Source organism: Coccinella septempunctata, chromosome 5 (assembly GCF_907165205.1).
Source record: "Coccinella septempunctata chromosome 5, icCocSept1.1, whole genome shotgun sequence".
Taxonomy (NCBI): Eukaryota; Metazoa; Arthropoda; class Insecta; order Coleoptera; family Coccinellidae; genus Coccinella; species Coccinella septempunctata.
The window spans coordinates 28089681-28108122 of record NC_058193.1 but is presented as its reverse complement, the minus strand read 5'-3'; the positions used below and the strand labels follow the sequence as shown (position 1 = coordinate 28108122).

General features: G+C 35.0%; 1 protein-coding gene across 2 annotated transcripts in view; it reads left to right on the top strand.

Moving 5' to 3' along the window:
* The first annotated feature begins 433 nt into the window (after nt 1–433).
* The window catches only part of LOC123313531 (BMP-binding endothelial regulator protein), a 78288-nt gene continuing 60279 nt past the window's right edge, over nt 434–18442 (top strand). Inside the window, exon 1 of one of the 2 annotated variants that reach the window (XM_044898455.1) lies at nt 434–604. The gene's annotated coding sequence lies outside the window, so the exon portion shown is untranslated. Of the gene's footprint in view, nt 605–18004; nt 18210–18442 lie in introns of those variants that run through there. The other variant, XM_044898454.1, reaches the window with a different exon arrangement.

Here is an 18442-nt window from a genome sequence, read left to right as displayed (position 1 = left end):
GAAAACTGGAAGACCTCTATCGAAAATTAAAACGAAATATCTCCTGACATTTAAGTTTCAATGAAAAAATCGTGGGAAAAATTCTTATTTTTCTTTCCCATTTCTCAGGGGTGCATATTTGACCACCTTAGGCGCAACACTATTCATTTTCAACCCATCAATGAATTATGGTCCATAATGTTTGGACCTATTGAACTAGGGATCTAGCCAAGATTTTCCTTCCAAGCTCAAAGAAGCTTTAATACAAAAAACACTGTCTTGTGCATGAACATAAAAAGCTCGATATGAATTAAACAACTTCATGGCCTTGACAGAAGTTAAATTCATTTCCGCTTTCTGTGTTCATTCAAATATAGTGTACGTTCCTGAAATGACGTGAATATCTGCATATTATGCAAAGATCAAGTAGCAGATTGCCGATTAAATCGTTTATTCTACCTTCGAAGTGAACTTACCCAGTCCTGCTTGATGGCAAGTCACAAGACTAAAATTGATTGTACGGTTTTTGTTCAGTTTGATTACAAGAGGAGTATCCCTATAGGCCCCTGACAATATCATTAAATGTGCATAACTCTGTGTAAAGTAACGGATATTTCATGAAAAGGTAGGTATTATCATACGGTGTAGATCGTGTTCTTTCCCATGGTTGTATTTTTTGCATGAAAGAAGAAGATGAAGTAGATAATGATTTAGTCCCGAGCGTGTATTAAATATGAATGTTTGATTATCATGTTGGACTTGCATTTATGTTGCACCTAACGAAAAAAATTACTTAAACAATTTGGATCTTTTTTTTTTGACATTATGATAAAATAGTGTTCTTCAGCTTTAAAAAATCCAAACAGATTTGAGAAGCTTTTATGTAGGTATAAAATGATTTATGAAAATTTCAAATATTGGGTTATAGATACTTGACGATTGGCGGATGAAGCCTTGAAACAAAATCAGTATTCTAAAATAATACAGTTCAGTAAAATTGCTTGAATTCTATGAATATTACTTTGGTAAATTAGTTTCTTACACATTTTTAAACTTTCTCTTTTCTTCTATTTCCTTAACTCAATTCATTTCGTATTTAACAGGTTGAATAAGGAAATATTATTTTCTCCATTAACAGTTGGATTATTCGAAAAGGCTTTAGAGCTCGTTCACTGAGGAACAAATGGAACAATGCTAGGAATTTCTAAGTTTCAAGCTATTGTTGAGAGTGGAACGTGGAATATCTAGCTTGATTCAAAACAATGTTATTTATGAGACACAGGATCAATTATGAAGCAATTAGATGCCAATTTCTATGCATGCATGAATATCAGATCCAAGTATTATGTCTCCATAACAATATAATCTAATTATTATTAGACATACATATGCAAATGAACGAATACAGTCCTTAATATTTCAATCATGCAGTATTATTTATACGACCGGATCATTCGATAATGTCATGCTAACATTTTCCATGTAGAGACCGTAAAGGAAACTTAATACCTGCAATATCTTGGGAATTAAACTCTAGGAAAAGTAGGTACTTAGGTGGTGAGGTATATTGCCAATAACTCATATTTAACGTGTTTATTGTGTTTCTTCAATGTCATTTTGAACGTTGGTTTGTTGTTTTCAATATTAGTACCGTGAAATCCACCAACATTGTGACACAAGGTTTTTGTGATATTCAAGCTCCATATTGGTTCTAGTGAGAAGTGTAAAAAATACTAAGATCTATCTTTATGGGTACGTCATCTTTGTGGGATCCAATTGCAAAGATAGTCTGTCATTTGGCTTATAAAGCCCTGACTATTTACTAATTGCAGCAAGGTGTAGCTGTGTTAAATGTTGGGAAATTCTGGTTTTGCACAGTGTTTCCCACAAGGCTGACATTTATGGCAAGTTAATTCTTCCTTTGAAATATTGTAAGATACATAACGCCGCCTTGAGTGTCGTTTTGTTTTTACGATATGGTAATCACTGTTATCAGAAATGTACCCTACAACCTGTTGGAATTAACACTTTGTCGAAGGTCCCTTCAAGTTCTGAATCTTTTAGCTAATAGAGTCTATTAATATGAATGAATATAAAAACTAATCAAGCAGCATATGATTGATTAGTTATTGTTTTCATTTAACCACTGGTTCATGTGGTAATTCATATGGTTCATAAGTGTGACTTCTATTATAAGATTGTTGTGGATGGAGTGTTTCAACCTTCTAGTAGAGACCAGGTTCAGTCCAAATCCTATAAATAATAGTGAACATCCTTTCAGAGCCAATACTCATCTTATTTCCATCACAAATTCAATTGTTCCACATGGCTTTACACGTAAATATTGTTATGAGATATGGCATGATTCACTTGCATCCTCTCACTATTTCCAATGACCCATTTCCTCATAATCCGAATATATCACGACCATTCATAGTGAACAATAAGAAATAATACTATTACTAATCGCGACTAGCAGATGAATCTCTCGCTTCCAAGAAGCCAACAGATTCATAGGAACGATAATAAAATGGAAAAGCGACAAGTTTCGTTATTTATCTGTTTTTATATCATCGTTTCTTAACTGTTAGTCATTGCAGTAACAATCGCGAGTGTTTTTCTGATCGACGAAGGCGGTGTATGTGAGGAAATGTGAAGAGAGCACAGCACGTCTGTCTTTTTGCAGTAATTTAATACTCCCATGAGTTTTGATGAATCACATTCCGTATCCCCCGTCTTCTATGATTCAACATTTACCGAGGAAACCATCATCTGGTTCATTTCCGGAAAGCTCCACCTTCTATAAGTCTCAGGAATTTTCAAAGACTGATTTTCAGAAAAAGAGATTTAAAAGTTCACCAACCAATAGTGTCAAGAAATTTGGATTTTGAAATTTGAATTTTAAGCTTTACGTTTTCACAATATACGAGGATGTATTGATATCTAGTTAGCCTAGACCAGTTCCATGCATAAAAAAATATTGCGTTACCATTGAAACGAACAATAACTCATTAGAAGTGTCAGTGTGAAGTTTAGTTCAAAAAAGGTTGAAGAGTTACACAACAAATTAAAAGAAAGAAGATGTCCACCGAAATTGTGAAAATCGAAATTGGAGTATCGAGCCATTATCAAGTAGGTACCTGTATTTGAAAGGGTTAAGTGGTAAGCTGATTTACCAAGATATGCTTAATACCCTTGGTGATCAATGTCCTTCGTATGCGACCGTGAAAAATTGGACTGCAAGTTGCAAAAGAGGTAAATTTTCCATTGAAGATGATGAGTGATTGGGAAGGCCAGTTTCTGTGTCAGTCCCCGAAAATATCGATGCAGTTCATGACATGATTTCATCAGACCGTCGAATTGGGCTGAAACAGATATCTGAAGCACTGAATATTTCATACGAACGCGTTCATCATATAGTTCACGTCAATTTGGACATGAGAAAAGTTGCTGCAAAATGGATCCCCAAATGTTTGAATGTTGACCAAAAGCGTGCTAGGGTAGAAGCATCGCGTTCGATATGTGCTCGATTTGAAAACGATGTAGACTTCTTAAACAGAATTGTTACTATGGATGAGACTTGGGTACATTTCTCCATCCAGAAACAAAGCAACAATCGATGGAATTGCGACACCCTGGTTCTCCAAGACCTAAGAAGTTTCGTGTCCAAAAATGTGCTGGAAAAGTTCTTGCTTCAGTTTTTTGGGATTGCCATGGAGTAATCATGATTGATTTTTTTGATGAGCGTAGAACAATAACCGAAGATTACTATTCGACATTACTGACCACTACCCGAAAAAAAATTAAGGGGAAAAGACGCGGAAAGTTATCCAAAGTTGTTTTGTTTTTGCAGAACAATGCCACTGCACACAAATCTTACGTTGAAATCGTGATTTAGGGTTTGAATTACTAGAACACCCCCCCTATTCACCTGATTTGGCTCTATCCGACTATCATCTCTTTCCTGAATTGAAAAAAAGTTTAAAAGGTCCTAAATTGTCTTCCAACGAGGAGGTTATAAAAGCTGTGGAAATCTGGTTCACAGATCAAGAAAAAACATTTTTTTTGAAAGGTCTAGATACGTTACAGGTTCGCTGTAATAAATGTATCCAATTGAGAGGAGAATATGTTGAATAATAAAATATAGTCTTCTTCAACATCTTCCACCATATGCTGGTGCGTACCATTTCATTGAAACCCCTGGTATCTCTTTAATAATATTTTTTAACAATTTCAGATATATGTTTACTGATTCATTTCCAATATAGAGAAAAATTAATAGAATGAATAGGAATCTTCTTACATATTTAGTATGGTGAAATCCTCTCAATGTATTGTTTGCTGCGATAGAAAATCATATCGTAAATAATGAAATATGAAATAATTAAATTCTGAATTTATGGACGAATTCTAGGAAATGAATTTGCCTAGAAAAATATTTACTGTTTCTAAGATCGAATCCTCCTATCATAAGAATTGATTGACAAGTCCTAAATAAAATAAGGCAATCCTTGTTTCTAATAGATGCAGTGGTATCTCGAGAATACAAAATTACTTTGTTATTGTTGAACCTTTGACTTTCATTGTGGACTGTTAATCATGTGAATGGAATATGAAAGGTCATCGCAATAACGTTTTTAATTGATTTAAATCTTTTAAGTGGAAAAAATACATTGTTGGTGTACAAAACACGATAAAGTAAGTGTTGGTAATAACAGCTTTTGGGAAAGGTCGATTAATGATATCGTTCACACTTTCAGTATCTAAGTTGTTAGTTTTTTCGAAATTCAATCAGCGGTAACATATATTAATATGGTGTTTTTATAGATTGATATCATTTGAATTACGGTCTTAACTGGTTCATGTAATACATTCTACATTTGCATACGTTTATTTACAGTTGACACCTGAAATTGGCTTTGCATTCGGTTAGTCGAATGAAATTATTTTAACTTCGCTTACCAACATTCATCATGCTGAATTGGGAATCAAAAATGAGTAGTATATTGATGAGGCCACTAAATGAAAAAAATCTATAATTGAATAGAAACTGAATTACCTAAATGATTTTCAGTGGGACAACTTATTCAACTACACTGCTCAACAACTGATAAGCATCGCGTATGAATTTCTCTTCATCCGTGGTATTTGTTTAGTCATCTGGAACATCTGTTTCTTCCAGGAAAAACTGGGATATTTCAAGTTGTTTTGTCATATTCTTTTTTACTTTATTAAGATCTTGACTGAAGTCAATCAAATGTAGCAAGCTGCAGACGGTGGCAAAAAATCACGTGGTATTTTTCTCTAAACCTGTCTTTTTCTCGTAGCAATTGTTGCAACGTCGATTTACGGATGAGTCTAGATTGCGTTGATAAAAAAAAGATGATGGACAACCCTCAAAGCAGAGTTGAATAAATTTAGTGAACTCATCCACTTCCTTTAAGGCTCAATAAATTCAATGCGCGATATTTCACCAGACCAAATCTTCTTACCGTGTTTAAGATGTCATTATCATTATAAATGATAGAAATAAACGTTAATTCGTTGTGGATTGTGGACAATTAAGAACATGGGATTGTTCAGAATAATGCGAAATTTATGATAATGAGCTGTCTAATGACATTTAAATAAGTGTATAAATGTTATAATTACAATCTGGTGTGGTGTACGTAGAAGACATCAGTTGATTATTACCTGGCGCCTCTGTTAAGAATAGGTTTCATACAACTATCTAGTTACTTCCTTCTTGTGTTGCAAATGACTCCTCCTTCTACGCTCTCTTTCTGTATGCAAATCAGCAAATCTACAGGAAACATGATCCATCATTATACGTACATTGTACATATCGAATTCATAACACATTATGACATGGCTGATATAGACAGTTTGGCCGGGATTTATATAATAATTGGAAACATCATGAAAGCTCAGGTGCTAAAACTGATCCTTGTGGAATACCGTTATTCATAGTTATAAAATTACTACTATTATCATCAACAAAAACACGAAACCTTCTATCTGACAGCATCTTTTCCAGTAAGCGCACCATCTTTTCACCCCTACACGAGGATGTATTGATATCTAGTTAGCCTAGACCAGTTCCATGCATAAAAAAAATATTGCGTTACCATAGCAACGAACACTAACTCATTAGAAGTATCAGGGTGAAGTTTGAGGTCAATAAAGTAAATCAGAGTTACGCAATAAATTGAAATAAAGAAGATGTCCACCGAAATTGCAACAAGGGTTGAGAGGTAAGTATATTTACGAAGATATGCTTAATACCCTTGATTATCAATGACCTTAGTATGCGACCGTGAAAAATTGGACTGCAAGCTTCAAAAGAGGAAAATTTTCCATTGAAGATGATGACCGATCGCGAAGGCCAGTTTCTGTGTCAGTCCCCGAAAATATCGATGCAGTTCATGACATGATTTTATCAGACCGTCGAATTGTGCTAAAACGGATATCTGAAGCACTGAATATTTCATACGAACGCGTTCATCATATAGTTCACGTCAATTTGGACATGAGAAAAATTGCTGCAAAATGGATCACCAAATGTTTGAATGTTGACCAAAGGCCTGCAAGGGTAGAAGCATCGCGTTCGATCTGTGCTCGATTTGAAAATGATGTAGACCTATTAAAGGGAATTTTTACTATGGATGAGACTTGGGTACATTTCTACGATCCAGAAACAAAGCAACAATCGATGGAATGGCGAACTAGAAGATTCGTTTCCAAAAATCTGCTGGAAAAGTTCTTGCTTCAGTTTTTTGGGATTGCCATGGAGTAATCATGATTGATTTTTTGGATGAGGGTAGAACAATAACCGGAAATTATTATTAGACATAACCGACCACTCTACCGGAAAAAATTAAAGAGAAAAGACGCGGAAAGCTGTCAAAAGGTGTTTTGTTTTTGTAGGACAACGGCCCTGCACACAAATCTCATGTTGCCATGGAAAAAATTCGTGATTTAGGGTTTGAAATACTAGAACACTTCACTTATTTACCAGATTTGGCTTCATCCGATTATCATTTCTTTCCTCAACTGAAAAAAAGTTTAAAGGGTCGTAAATTTTCTTTCAACTAGGAGCAAATAAAAGCTGTGGAGGTCTGGTTTGCAGAGCAAGAAGAAACATTTTTTTCGAAAGGTCTAGGGACGTTGCAGGTTCGCTGTAATGAATATATCCAATTAAGAGGAGAATATGTTTAGTAATAAAATATTTTGACATTGAAATTTTGTGTGGTTCTATAGTAGGCTAAGAATTTTTCAATATATCCTCGTATGTGAAGAGTATGAATATCAAACCTTCCTTCCATACTGCGTCGTCATATGCTGCAGATAAATACACAAATGCTGTTCCTGTTTTCAGTTTATGATCTTAACCTGCTTCACTGGGAGTATTGAGGCCTAAATCCTGATCACAACAATTTCTAATTTTCCTAAAATCCCCCTTGGCAGAAATCGTCTTCTAGGAACGTTTCAATCCTAAAAAGAATTTGCCTTTCTGAAATTTTGAAAGGAACACTAATGGGTCGATAACTACTAGGATCAGAAGAGTCCTTTTAACGTTTTAAAATCAATATAACTCATGTCTTTTGGACCTCGTCCGGAAAATTGCCAGAATTTAGAATGTTATTGTAAACAGAAAACAACCAAGACCAAATGCTTGATGAACTCAGGATAAATTCCGTCGAAACCAGCAGCTTTCCAACATTTGGCGGATTTAATTGCTAATTAACAGCCCCAAAGAAGTGTAAATCTATTTGAGAAAATGATACTTCTCAATATTATTCTTAGATTTTCAAATAACCCTTGCAAATTTGTTCGGGTTGAAATTTCGTAATCAGAAAGTTCAGTCTGGATTCCCTAGTTACCTTATACCGCATTTATGCTCAAACGTCTGCCCACCCATATCTGAAAGACTTTCAAGAAGCCGCTTTCGAAAGAAAAATGTCATCCACCATCCGATGAACCACTTAAGTTTTTCGCTTGTCAACCTGATTCAGAACACCAACAAACACTATGAGTCACACATTAGTGAATGACATAAATGTCACCCTACGTTCTTCGTTGATGATAAAAAGCCAACATTCCTATGTCGGAAGTCCCATTGTTCCAATTGATAGCAACTCGAGAACATCGTTTGGAATTTTGGCGCCACCTTTCAGGTACTCTCTGTGGGGGTAGGTCGTGATTCTTCCTGCAGTTACTACCATTCGTATTGCTTTAATTATAGGTCTGGGTGAATCAGTTCTAGTCAACATCCGTCACAGGTGCATAAACCCAATATCGGGAAGTGGACTTTATGAAATGGGATAAGTTATTATGCCATCTCTCGCTTACCTAGAAAATAAACAGCGGTATCGATTCTTGAATGAGAGGGGCTGTCTTTGATGTAGCGATTTATCGATTTATTCGTCAGTAGTTTTTTTTTTTTAATTTTTTCTTATTTCTTCATTTTTTTTTCAATGAATGACCTGCTTGAGAGACCTTAGTCTCGTCATTGAGTTGCTCATTTTCATCTCATTCTTTCTTCATAAAACAATAATTCTCAATTTTTAGCATTTATTAAGGGTCAATTCATTGTTTGACTTGAAACATATAAGGTATACTCCATTCACTTTTATTTCAGCACTCGGTTGGCCATGGAAAATTGACACATCTCACTCTGTATAGTACGAAAATGTGGGGTTATGAAGCATGTCAAAACATTTTTGGGTTTTAAATCAACGCTATGTTGCCCGTTTTACGTAAAAGTTTCTTTTATTACGTATTTTATTTAAATGTCGAATCTCGTCGGAAAATATGTGACGAACATAATTGAAGTTTATACAAACTGATTGAAGGCATACCAAATCCAGATATTTGCATGGAAAATACAAGAGATCAGTATAATATCGTAATAGGCACTAGCTTGAGGGGAGTTAATGTTCGTTATCTTATTTGGCTAAAATTTGAATACGTTGCATCAGTTGTAGATTTCAAAATTATTAACCCGAAGATGAAATGCATATAATGCAGTGGTTGGGAATGGGTATTTCCCGAAGGAATTAACAAATAATTACAAGAATGTTAAATTCTTCAACAAAAATCATCTTGCATCAATATACGTAAAAGAAATTAAAGGAAGTTTCAAGTCAAGATGAACTGTAGGTACCTTTGAACAAATATTTCACATGAATTAATAAGAGAATCAATTTTCGGAAACTTATTCTACGATGATATTCATCCAAAATCCTGTAGTAAACTTTTCGTATTAATTCACTCAAACATAAAATTCTTAAATGCCACCACTTTTTTGGGTCTACCAATAGAAGGAAATTCTTTGTCATCCTCTTCAATCACAATCTTTATGTTTGTGAAAATATTCAGGTGAAATATAAGTCGTTTATATTCAGAGGAAACATTATATAAATTCTCTTACATTGAATATGTTCGCTACCGTCTGACGTATTGTGGATTTTAGAATATAATATCAGGGTATAACTATTTGAATGAGCAGACCTGACTTCTAAATAGCACTTCCTGAAACCCTGTCTCTTTTTTCAATCACTTGCGGCATTTTCGTAATAAAAATTGATATTAGTTGTGGCAACGGCGTTATGACATTAACGACATTTCATGAGTGCCAACCTTACTCCGCTCTAGTTACAAAAACTTGAGAAAATCATTTCATGGCCAACCGACTGCTAAAATAAAATGAATGGAGTTTTTTATAGGTGTCAATGTTTGTCCTGAAAATCATGTTGAACATCGTAGTTATCGAGATATCTGCATAGTAAGCTACAAAATAAAAAAATCTCACTTGGACTTCACTAAAAACCACGTGAGAGCCTTTTGAGAAGTACCAAACTCGACGAAACATTCTGAAACGCACAAAACAGCAAAAATCAATGCTCAGTTCCTCTGATTCTTCGTGTCTTTACAAGTTAATAATAAATTCCCATTCCGTATCGCATTGAACTCGGTTAATAATAAGATAATATATTTTACACCATTTTTTAATTCGAAAGGTCAATGTAAAAGTGATTAAACGTTTATTTCCATAGTATCGCTCTACATTTCATTCCACGTTCGAATTTGTGGGTTGTTTCTAGGATATTTATAAGAAAAATTTTTCCATGTGGGAACAAAGTGGGTGATATAGGGTAAATAATGACAACAATTGTTACATTGTAGATATATTAACGATTTAGTAAGCTGCTAAGATGTTTACTGTCAATTGAATAATATATAAATATTTCATAGACAATGTGCAGTTTTGACGAAGAACTTTCCTGATTGAGAGGTCAATGGAATTATTAGAAGAATCTCTTGATATGTATTTACACTCTTTAGTTCCAACCCCAACTGGGGTGAACACTTTATTTAAATATAGAAATTTGTTTGCGAAAAAGAGAATCACTGCAAAGAATATTTCGTACGAAATATTTGAAGAATTTTAAGAAACCACTCAAAAGATATAAAATCGAAGTGGTTCTTTTGGAAAATCAGTTTGTCCATTTTTTGCTAGATAAATTGACAAAATTTCCCCTTTTGAATTTTTTTTCTGATATTCTAAAAATAAGGGAATGAATTGTTTCAGAGTCCGTATTAATATTATACAGAATGGAAAAATCTTTTGAATGGTTCCTTGTAGGAGTGAATTAATACATTTACCACGATAGAATTTCCCAAAAATATATAAAATTTGAGTTATTGTCAAAAAATCATGATTTTCAAGCATTTGAAGCTAAACAAATACTCTTGCAGACAATGGTAGATGCTGATATTCGTATTAGGCGAAAGCGCGAAAGTTGTTTTCTTAAAACAACAATTCCTGCAAATTTCGAAAGAATTTCATTTTGAATTTTTGTTTAAGAGATGAAAAATGTCACCGAAATGTTAATTTTTCACTACAGTGACTGAACTTTGTTCCAATCTGATCATGAATCCAAGGACCTGAACCATATCTATTATAAAAGGAAAATATACATTGTTTTTATCATAATTTCTTACTTGCATTATTTCATCATCACTTTAGGATCAGAAGAAATATCTAGAGTGCAAAAAAAAAACCATACTTAACATCACCTGAAAGTTACACAAAAACGAAATTTGACTGTACAGAATTGTCAAAAGGATCCGCCTGAAGCGAACAACAAAAGAGTAAAACAATGCTTGACAAAACTAATTTAAAATATAGGTTAGGGTATATAATCTAAAAAATATAGACACGATTCTCGTACAGTCAAGTGCTTTTGAATAAACCAGGAAAACCAAAGTGATATTTGATACCCGGAATCTTAATTCTCAGTACACCAAGCATCAGCTGTAGTCCTGGGAAACTTTCATGAAATATGCATTTTGCCAATTGATACGAGAAGTCCTTATCAATTCCCTGAATCGCGTGTAAAGAAAATACGAATAGCAAATTTTATCTACATGAGCTTTTACATTGTAAAAAGGAGTATTAACTTTTATGGTTATGCATACAATATGAGTCACATATCACTCTAGTCAGGCACATGCACGCGGTGATTAGACGACATGAATGCACTTGTAGTGTGCATGAGATAATTCCCAACCGAGATAAATCTCTGCGAGGAATTTTATAATAGCAAGGATGGCGTTCTCTATGCCAGAGAATTTTTTTAAGGTGTTAAACTACTGTTATTTCACACCCTAGTTTATTTTGTTCTTCTAAAAAATTCGATCTTACCTCTTTTCAATTCAATTTTTCCCGATGGCAACTTCCTGTACTTGGACTTCATATTGTGAATTAAAAACTCCTTTGTATGTCGTCATGTAGACGATGTAGTGTCGAGAACAGTTTTGGCAGGGAAGCACAAAAGATCTTGAGGCTTGAGTTTGCCCTGCAATGCTACTCCTCTCGAAATACGAGGATGTATTGATATCTAGTTAGACTAGACCAGTTCCATGCATAAAAAAATATTGCGTTACCATAGCAACGAACAATAACTCATTAGAAGTGCCAGTGTGAAGTTTGAGGTCAAAAAGGTAAACCAGAGTTACGCAATAAATCAAAAGAAAGAAGATGTCCACCGAAATAGTGAAAATCGAAAAATTGGAGTATCGAGCCATTATCAAGTACCTGTATTTAAAAGGGTTTAAAGGTAAGCAGATTTACTAAGATATGCTCAATACCCTTATTGATCAAGGTCGTTCGTATGCGACTGTGAAAAATTGGACTGCAAGCTTCAAAAGAGGTAAATTTTGCATTGAAGATGATGACCCATCGGGAAGGTTAGTTTCTGTGTCAGTCCCCGAAAATATCGATGCAGTTCATGACATGATTTCCTCACACCGTCGAATTGGTCTAAAACGGATATCTGAAGCACTGGATATTTCATACGAACGCGTTCATCATATAGTTCACGTCAATTTGGACATGAGAAAAATTGCTGCAAAATGGATCCCCAAATGTTTGAATGTTGACCAAAAGCGTGCAAGGCTAGAAGCATCGCGTTCGATCTGTGCTCGATTTGAAAACGATGTAGACTTCTTTCCTCAACTGAAAAATTTTGTTTCAACGAGGAGGTAATAAAATCTGTGGAGTTCTGGTTTGCAGAGCAAGGAGAGACATTTTTTTTGAAGGGTCTAGAGACGTTGCAGGTTCGCTGTAATAAATGTATCCAATTAAGAGGAAATTATGTTGAGTAATAAAATATTTTGACATTGAAATTTCGTTTGGTTCTGTAGTAGGCTAAGAATTTTTCAATATATTCTCGTATACGATATCATTCCAACCTCTACGTATTGGACTCTACTGCGGATGAAGACGTCTTGTTTTGAAGCATTGCAGCAGTGATTATATGCGTCATGCTAGTCTAATTGAAATTCCGCTTGCACCTCTCGAAGTGAGAATACAATACACTTGAATCCTTTTATACCACTATCGAATTATCTCAGCTGGCTGTGAGTTATATTAAAGTTAATTTCGCATAATTCTCTCGTAATAATAGTAATCGCTGAATTAATTAAAATCACTAAGGACGAAACACAAAAGATCATTATATTTAAAGTTGTCAGTCATCTCAATATTTACATGCATAATTATAAGTGTGTTGGACGTATGCCGACTCTCACTTTTTAGGCGGGCCTGACTCAATCAATATTCAAATTCACTTGGCAGTCAATAACAGCTAATCTGTGAGTAATGCCGAAGGATGCCAATAAATTAGTTACCTGATAGGCTGCAGGTTTCACAGTCCTTTCAGCAGATGAAAATTTATTTCTGCCTCACCTAGTTCTAAATTGTTGAGGATTCGCTTTCTAGAGATGGCCATTATCTGTAACAAGGTCTTCTTCATCTGCTGTATCAATAATATCACCAAAACTCTTTAGTCAGATCGGGAATTGGAATGATTGCTCACAGATCACAAAGAATTGGTGGAGTTTGTATGGATGTATTGGTGGAAATTATCTTTCAGAAAGGTAACTTGAATAATTTCCATAATAATATCCGTTGTTTGTGTGCAACACTAGATCAGTCACCTGCATATTCAAGTTCCAGTTACATTCATATGCCAATCGCGGAATAACTGTCTTGGTTTATGTAGTTGGTGGTGTAGAAAATATGCAATTTTTTTCAATTGCTCTTCGACTTATAGGAATCCAAAATATCTAAAAACTTCTCTACAATATTCTCAAAATCACTGCTGACTCCAGCGACAATCATTGAGTGAAATTTGCTCTTCCTCCATTCTCCACTTATTTGTTTACTCGAAAAGAGGACTATTTTTTCAACCCATATAAAAAGATGTAATTGGTTTCGTGGAAGTTTTGGCTCATTTGAATTTTCAGCACGTACATTCTTGAGTAGCCACGCTTTTCAATCTGAATTTGAATGCTGCATAATTTTCCAGCTACCAAAATGGACAGAGAACACGTGGCGCCACTTGAAAATTGTTTCATTATTTGTACGTGATGCAATTTCATTGCATTAGTAGCAGTAGTTGTTGAAATGTTCCTGCTCATTATCTTATATTGATAGTTCCTCAGAAAGAATTTAAAAATTGCAACAATATACATTAATCAAATTTTGATTTACCTAGACTGCCATAATGATTGCTCTGAATCTAGTTATTCTTTGACTATGGGCCCTACTTATCTATATTAATAAAAGAGGATCTATGGTTTACTTCAAAATGCTTTATTGTTCAAATGATCGCACCAAATTGGACAATTCTTTTTTTGTTGTGTTTATTATTGTTAGGGCAAGGTTTATATAACAAAATATTCCCAAAAAAAATTGTACAGAACAGAAAAAAAGGCATTCCTTTTTCTTACGACCAATCGAGCAATCACGATGAGTTAGTTATTATTATCTACCCTAGAAATAATTTAAATGGCAAAACTAGGTTTGCCGGGTCAGCTAGTACCTAATAGTCTCAATACAAAAAGAGTTACTTTTCTTGAAGTGAAGATGCATATAGCGCTTTACCAGTGGTCTGTCGAGTCCTGTGTTCATTTTAATAAACATGAAAATATCGTGGAAACCGATGATCAACATCCTTCGCGGTTATGTTGATATTGCGTTCTTGGAAAACGTGTAATTTATAGGCTGGGCTAGATTTTTATGGAACTTGGTGCGTCACATCAGTTTGCGGTTGTTGCGGTTATGTAATATTGTCATTAGCGCCACAATTGCAGCGAAACGAGATTAGAATTGAGATGCGTTCTATGCGTCCTTCCTACAGGTATAATTGATGCATGCATGGCTGTCTTCATTATGGATTCACGGACAGCATTTATGAATTCTCCTCAGGCGTTCTGAGATGGAACAAATTCATTCAATTGATTGTTTGTATCGTGTTCTTCGGAAAACCGCTGTTCAGATTCGGAAAACTAGAGTATAAGTCTTTTTCTTATGTTTATTCATCACAGGTGATTTGGTTACGGACGCTTCGTTGAATTGAGGGAACTTATAAAGAATACTTCGAACGGCATCTTCTTTCATGGTTTTTCTGATGATTTTGTCGCTTTTATATGAGTGAAAATTCAAAAACGTATAGATTCAACAGCTTTTAGCACTTCATCTTGGAAGTCTGTACCTACCTCGAACAATTCACTTTAGTTTTGACCAGATACATCCGGAAAATTGTTCAAATACAAAATATGGAAAGTTACTGCTATATATTGAAGAGTAACAAACTCAAATTGTGTATGAATCATTCCTAGTATACCTATACTACATAAAGATAATGGAAATGTTGAAGCCTCTATTTGAAACTGCTAAGAATTCAAAGTTCGGATTAATCTAACATTCTACCTATAAGTTGGTTCTAGTTATATCGATGAATCTATAGTGAACAAAATATGAAAATTTCAAAGCTCATTGCTGAAGTCCCAGACTGTCAGTTGATATCAATATACTGAGAACAGTATTATAAATGGTGTAGATCTTAATTTGACCAATGAAGAATGCAGATCTCAATGACGAAATGACTATTCAAATATGGAACAAAGAGAATCGTAATTTCAGCATTTTGTTCTGTATGATTTTTACCAGAGGTCAGTGCTACAGGCTACCATATAATTCAGGAGCTTATAGGAAAAACCTCCTCAAAAACATCTCGAAATTATATCTGAAACAAAAAATTAGCAGAAAACGAGAAAGAAAATGTAAATAATACAGCTTTCATCAAACAGTGCATATTCTGGATTCCAAAGAGATCCAAATCTACCGCAACACTAGTTAGGTACACCAACGAAATGCACTTTTATAGCAAAATTTCATTGGTAAATCTGGTGCGCACTGAGTGCATATTTTGAAATCAGATCCAAAGTTTGGTTCAACACCAGTTTTACCAATGAAATTAGTTACCATAGCAAATTCTATTGGTAAATCTGTTGCGGACTGAGTGCATATTTTTGGACTCAAATCCAAATTTGGTTCGTCACTAGTTTTACCTTTACCAATGTATTTCGCTAACATAGCAAATTCCATTGGTATATCTGGTCCGCACTTAGTAAATATTTGTGGAGACAAATCCAAATTTGGTTCAACACTAGTTTTACCAATAGAATTCGCTACCATAACAAATTCCCTTGGTAAATCTGTTGCGCACTAAGTGTATATTTTTGGACTCAGATACAAATTTGGTTCAACATTAGTTTTAATAATGGTATTCGCTCCAATAGCAAATTCTATTTTTAAATCTGCTGCTCATTGAGTGTATATTTTTGAAATCAGATCCAAATTTGATTCAACACTAGTTTTACCAATGGAATTTGCTACCCTAGCAGATTTAATTGGTAAATCTGTTGCGCACTGAGTGCATATTTTTGGATTCAAATCCGAATTTGGTTCATCACTAGTTTTATCAATGGTATTCGTTCCCATAGCAAATTCTACTGGTAAATCTGTTGCGCACTGAGTGCATATTTTTCTACTCAGATCCATATTTGGTTCAACACTAGTTTTAGCAATGGAATTCACTACCATAGCAAAGTTCATTAGTGAATCTGGTGCGCACTGAGAGCGTTTTTTGGACTCAGATTAAAATTTGATTCAACTCTAGTTTCAGCAATGGAATTCGTTACCATAGCAAATCCCCCTGGTAAATCTGTTACGCACTGAGTGTATATTTTTGGACTCAGATACAAATTTGGTTCAACATTAGTTTTAATAATGGTATTCGCTCCCATAGCAAATTCTATTGGTAAATCTGGTGCTCACTGAGTGCATATTTTTGGAATCAGATCCAAATTTGATTCAACACTAGTTTTACCAATGGAATTTGCTACCATAGCAGATTTAATTGGTAAATCTGTTGCGCACTGAGTGCATATTTTTGGATTCAAATCCGAATTTGGTTCATCACTAGTTTTACCAATGGTATTCGCTCCCATAGCAAATTCTGTTGCGCACTGAGTGCATGTTTTTCTACTCAGATCCATATTTGGTTCAACACTAGTTTTACCAATGGAATTCACTACCATAGCAAATTTCATTAGTGAATCTGGTATGCACTGAGTGCATATTTTTGAAATCAGATCCAAAGTTTGGTTCAACACTAGTTTCACCAATGGAATTCGCTTCTACAGCAAATTTCATTGGTAAATCTGTGGCGCACTGAGTGCATATTCTTGGACTTGAATACGAATTTGGTTCATAACTAGTTTTACCAATGGAAGTCGCTACCATAGCAAATTCCCTTGGTAAATCTGATGCGCACTGAGTGTATATTTTTGGACTCAGATACAAATTTGTTTCAACATCAGTTTTAATAATGGTATTCGCCCCCATAGAGAATTCTATTGGTAAATCTGTTGCGCACTGAGAGCATATTTTTCTACTCAGATCCATATTTGGTTAAACACTAATTTTACCAATGGAATTCACTACCATAGCAAATTTCATTAGTGAATCTGGTGCGCACTGAGAGCGTATTTTTGGACTCCGATCCAAGTTTGGTTCAATAATAGAATTTGCTACCAAAGCAAATTGCATTGGTGAATCTGGTGCTCATTGAGTGCATATTTTGGATTCAGTTTAATAATTTCAAAAGATACAAATCTAGTTGTAGTTTGTAGTAGTTGGAAATTGTTATTATAGCACTAATAACACTAGTTTTGTTCTTGGAATTTGCTATTATAGCAATCTGAACAAGATACCTTTTGACCAATAGAATTCGCTGTTAACGCAAATTCCACCTAGTACGCACTACGCGTAGTGATCCAAATTTAGCTAATCACTTGTTTTACCAATGAAATTCGCCAAGAATAATGAACTACCTTACACTCTTCAGTTCATAGAAGAACAGTTAAGGAGCAGTATGATAAAAAATATTATTCTTAAAAAAAATTTATTTCTTTCTCCGGATAGGGTATGCAATAATGGAACAAATGAACGAGGATATCTCAACGATCCTTCGCAGCATACTCTACCGAGTGGAGGTCCTCCGCGTGCAGAAGAGATCCTCCAATTCTTTCGCGTTCCTTTCCATCCTCCGGTGCTCCTCTCGGTCTCGGGAGGGAGAAAATGCGTAGAATCAATCGCCGAGTCCTCAGACTTGGTGACTTCGCTGATGAACCAATGCGCTGCTAACTATTCTGACGGACGGCGAAACGGAATACTCGCCTGATAGCGCTCGTCCGTGCTCTACCCGCGTTTACGATTACGGTTTTGTGTTTACTACTCGCGTATTTTGTGTGAAAGTGACTGAAGTTCAGCCGTAGAATATTTCTCGTTTTTTATACCGATCCGCCTAGAGGTAAGTGTAATTAATTTGTTGGAATTTTACCGGTTATGGCGACGTCTCGTGGATCTCTGTGTGCTTGCAATTAAAATTACTTTCATGTCAGGACTCTGAAAGTTTTTTCGCCATATATCTCAATCCGCACTTTCCAAAGGAGAAGAAGTTCGACTATTTTTACACTTCGATCCTGCATCCAAATCACGATCGATTGGCCCCAAAAAGGTCAAGCCTCCTGATAAGGAAACGAA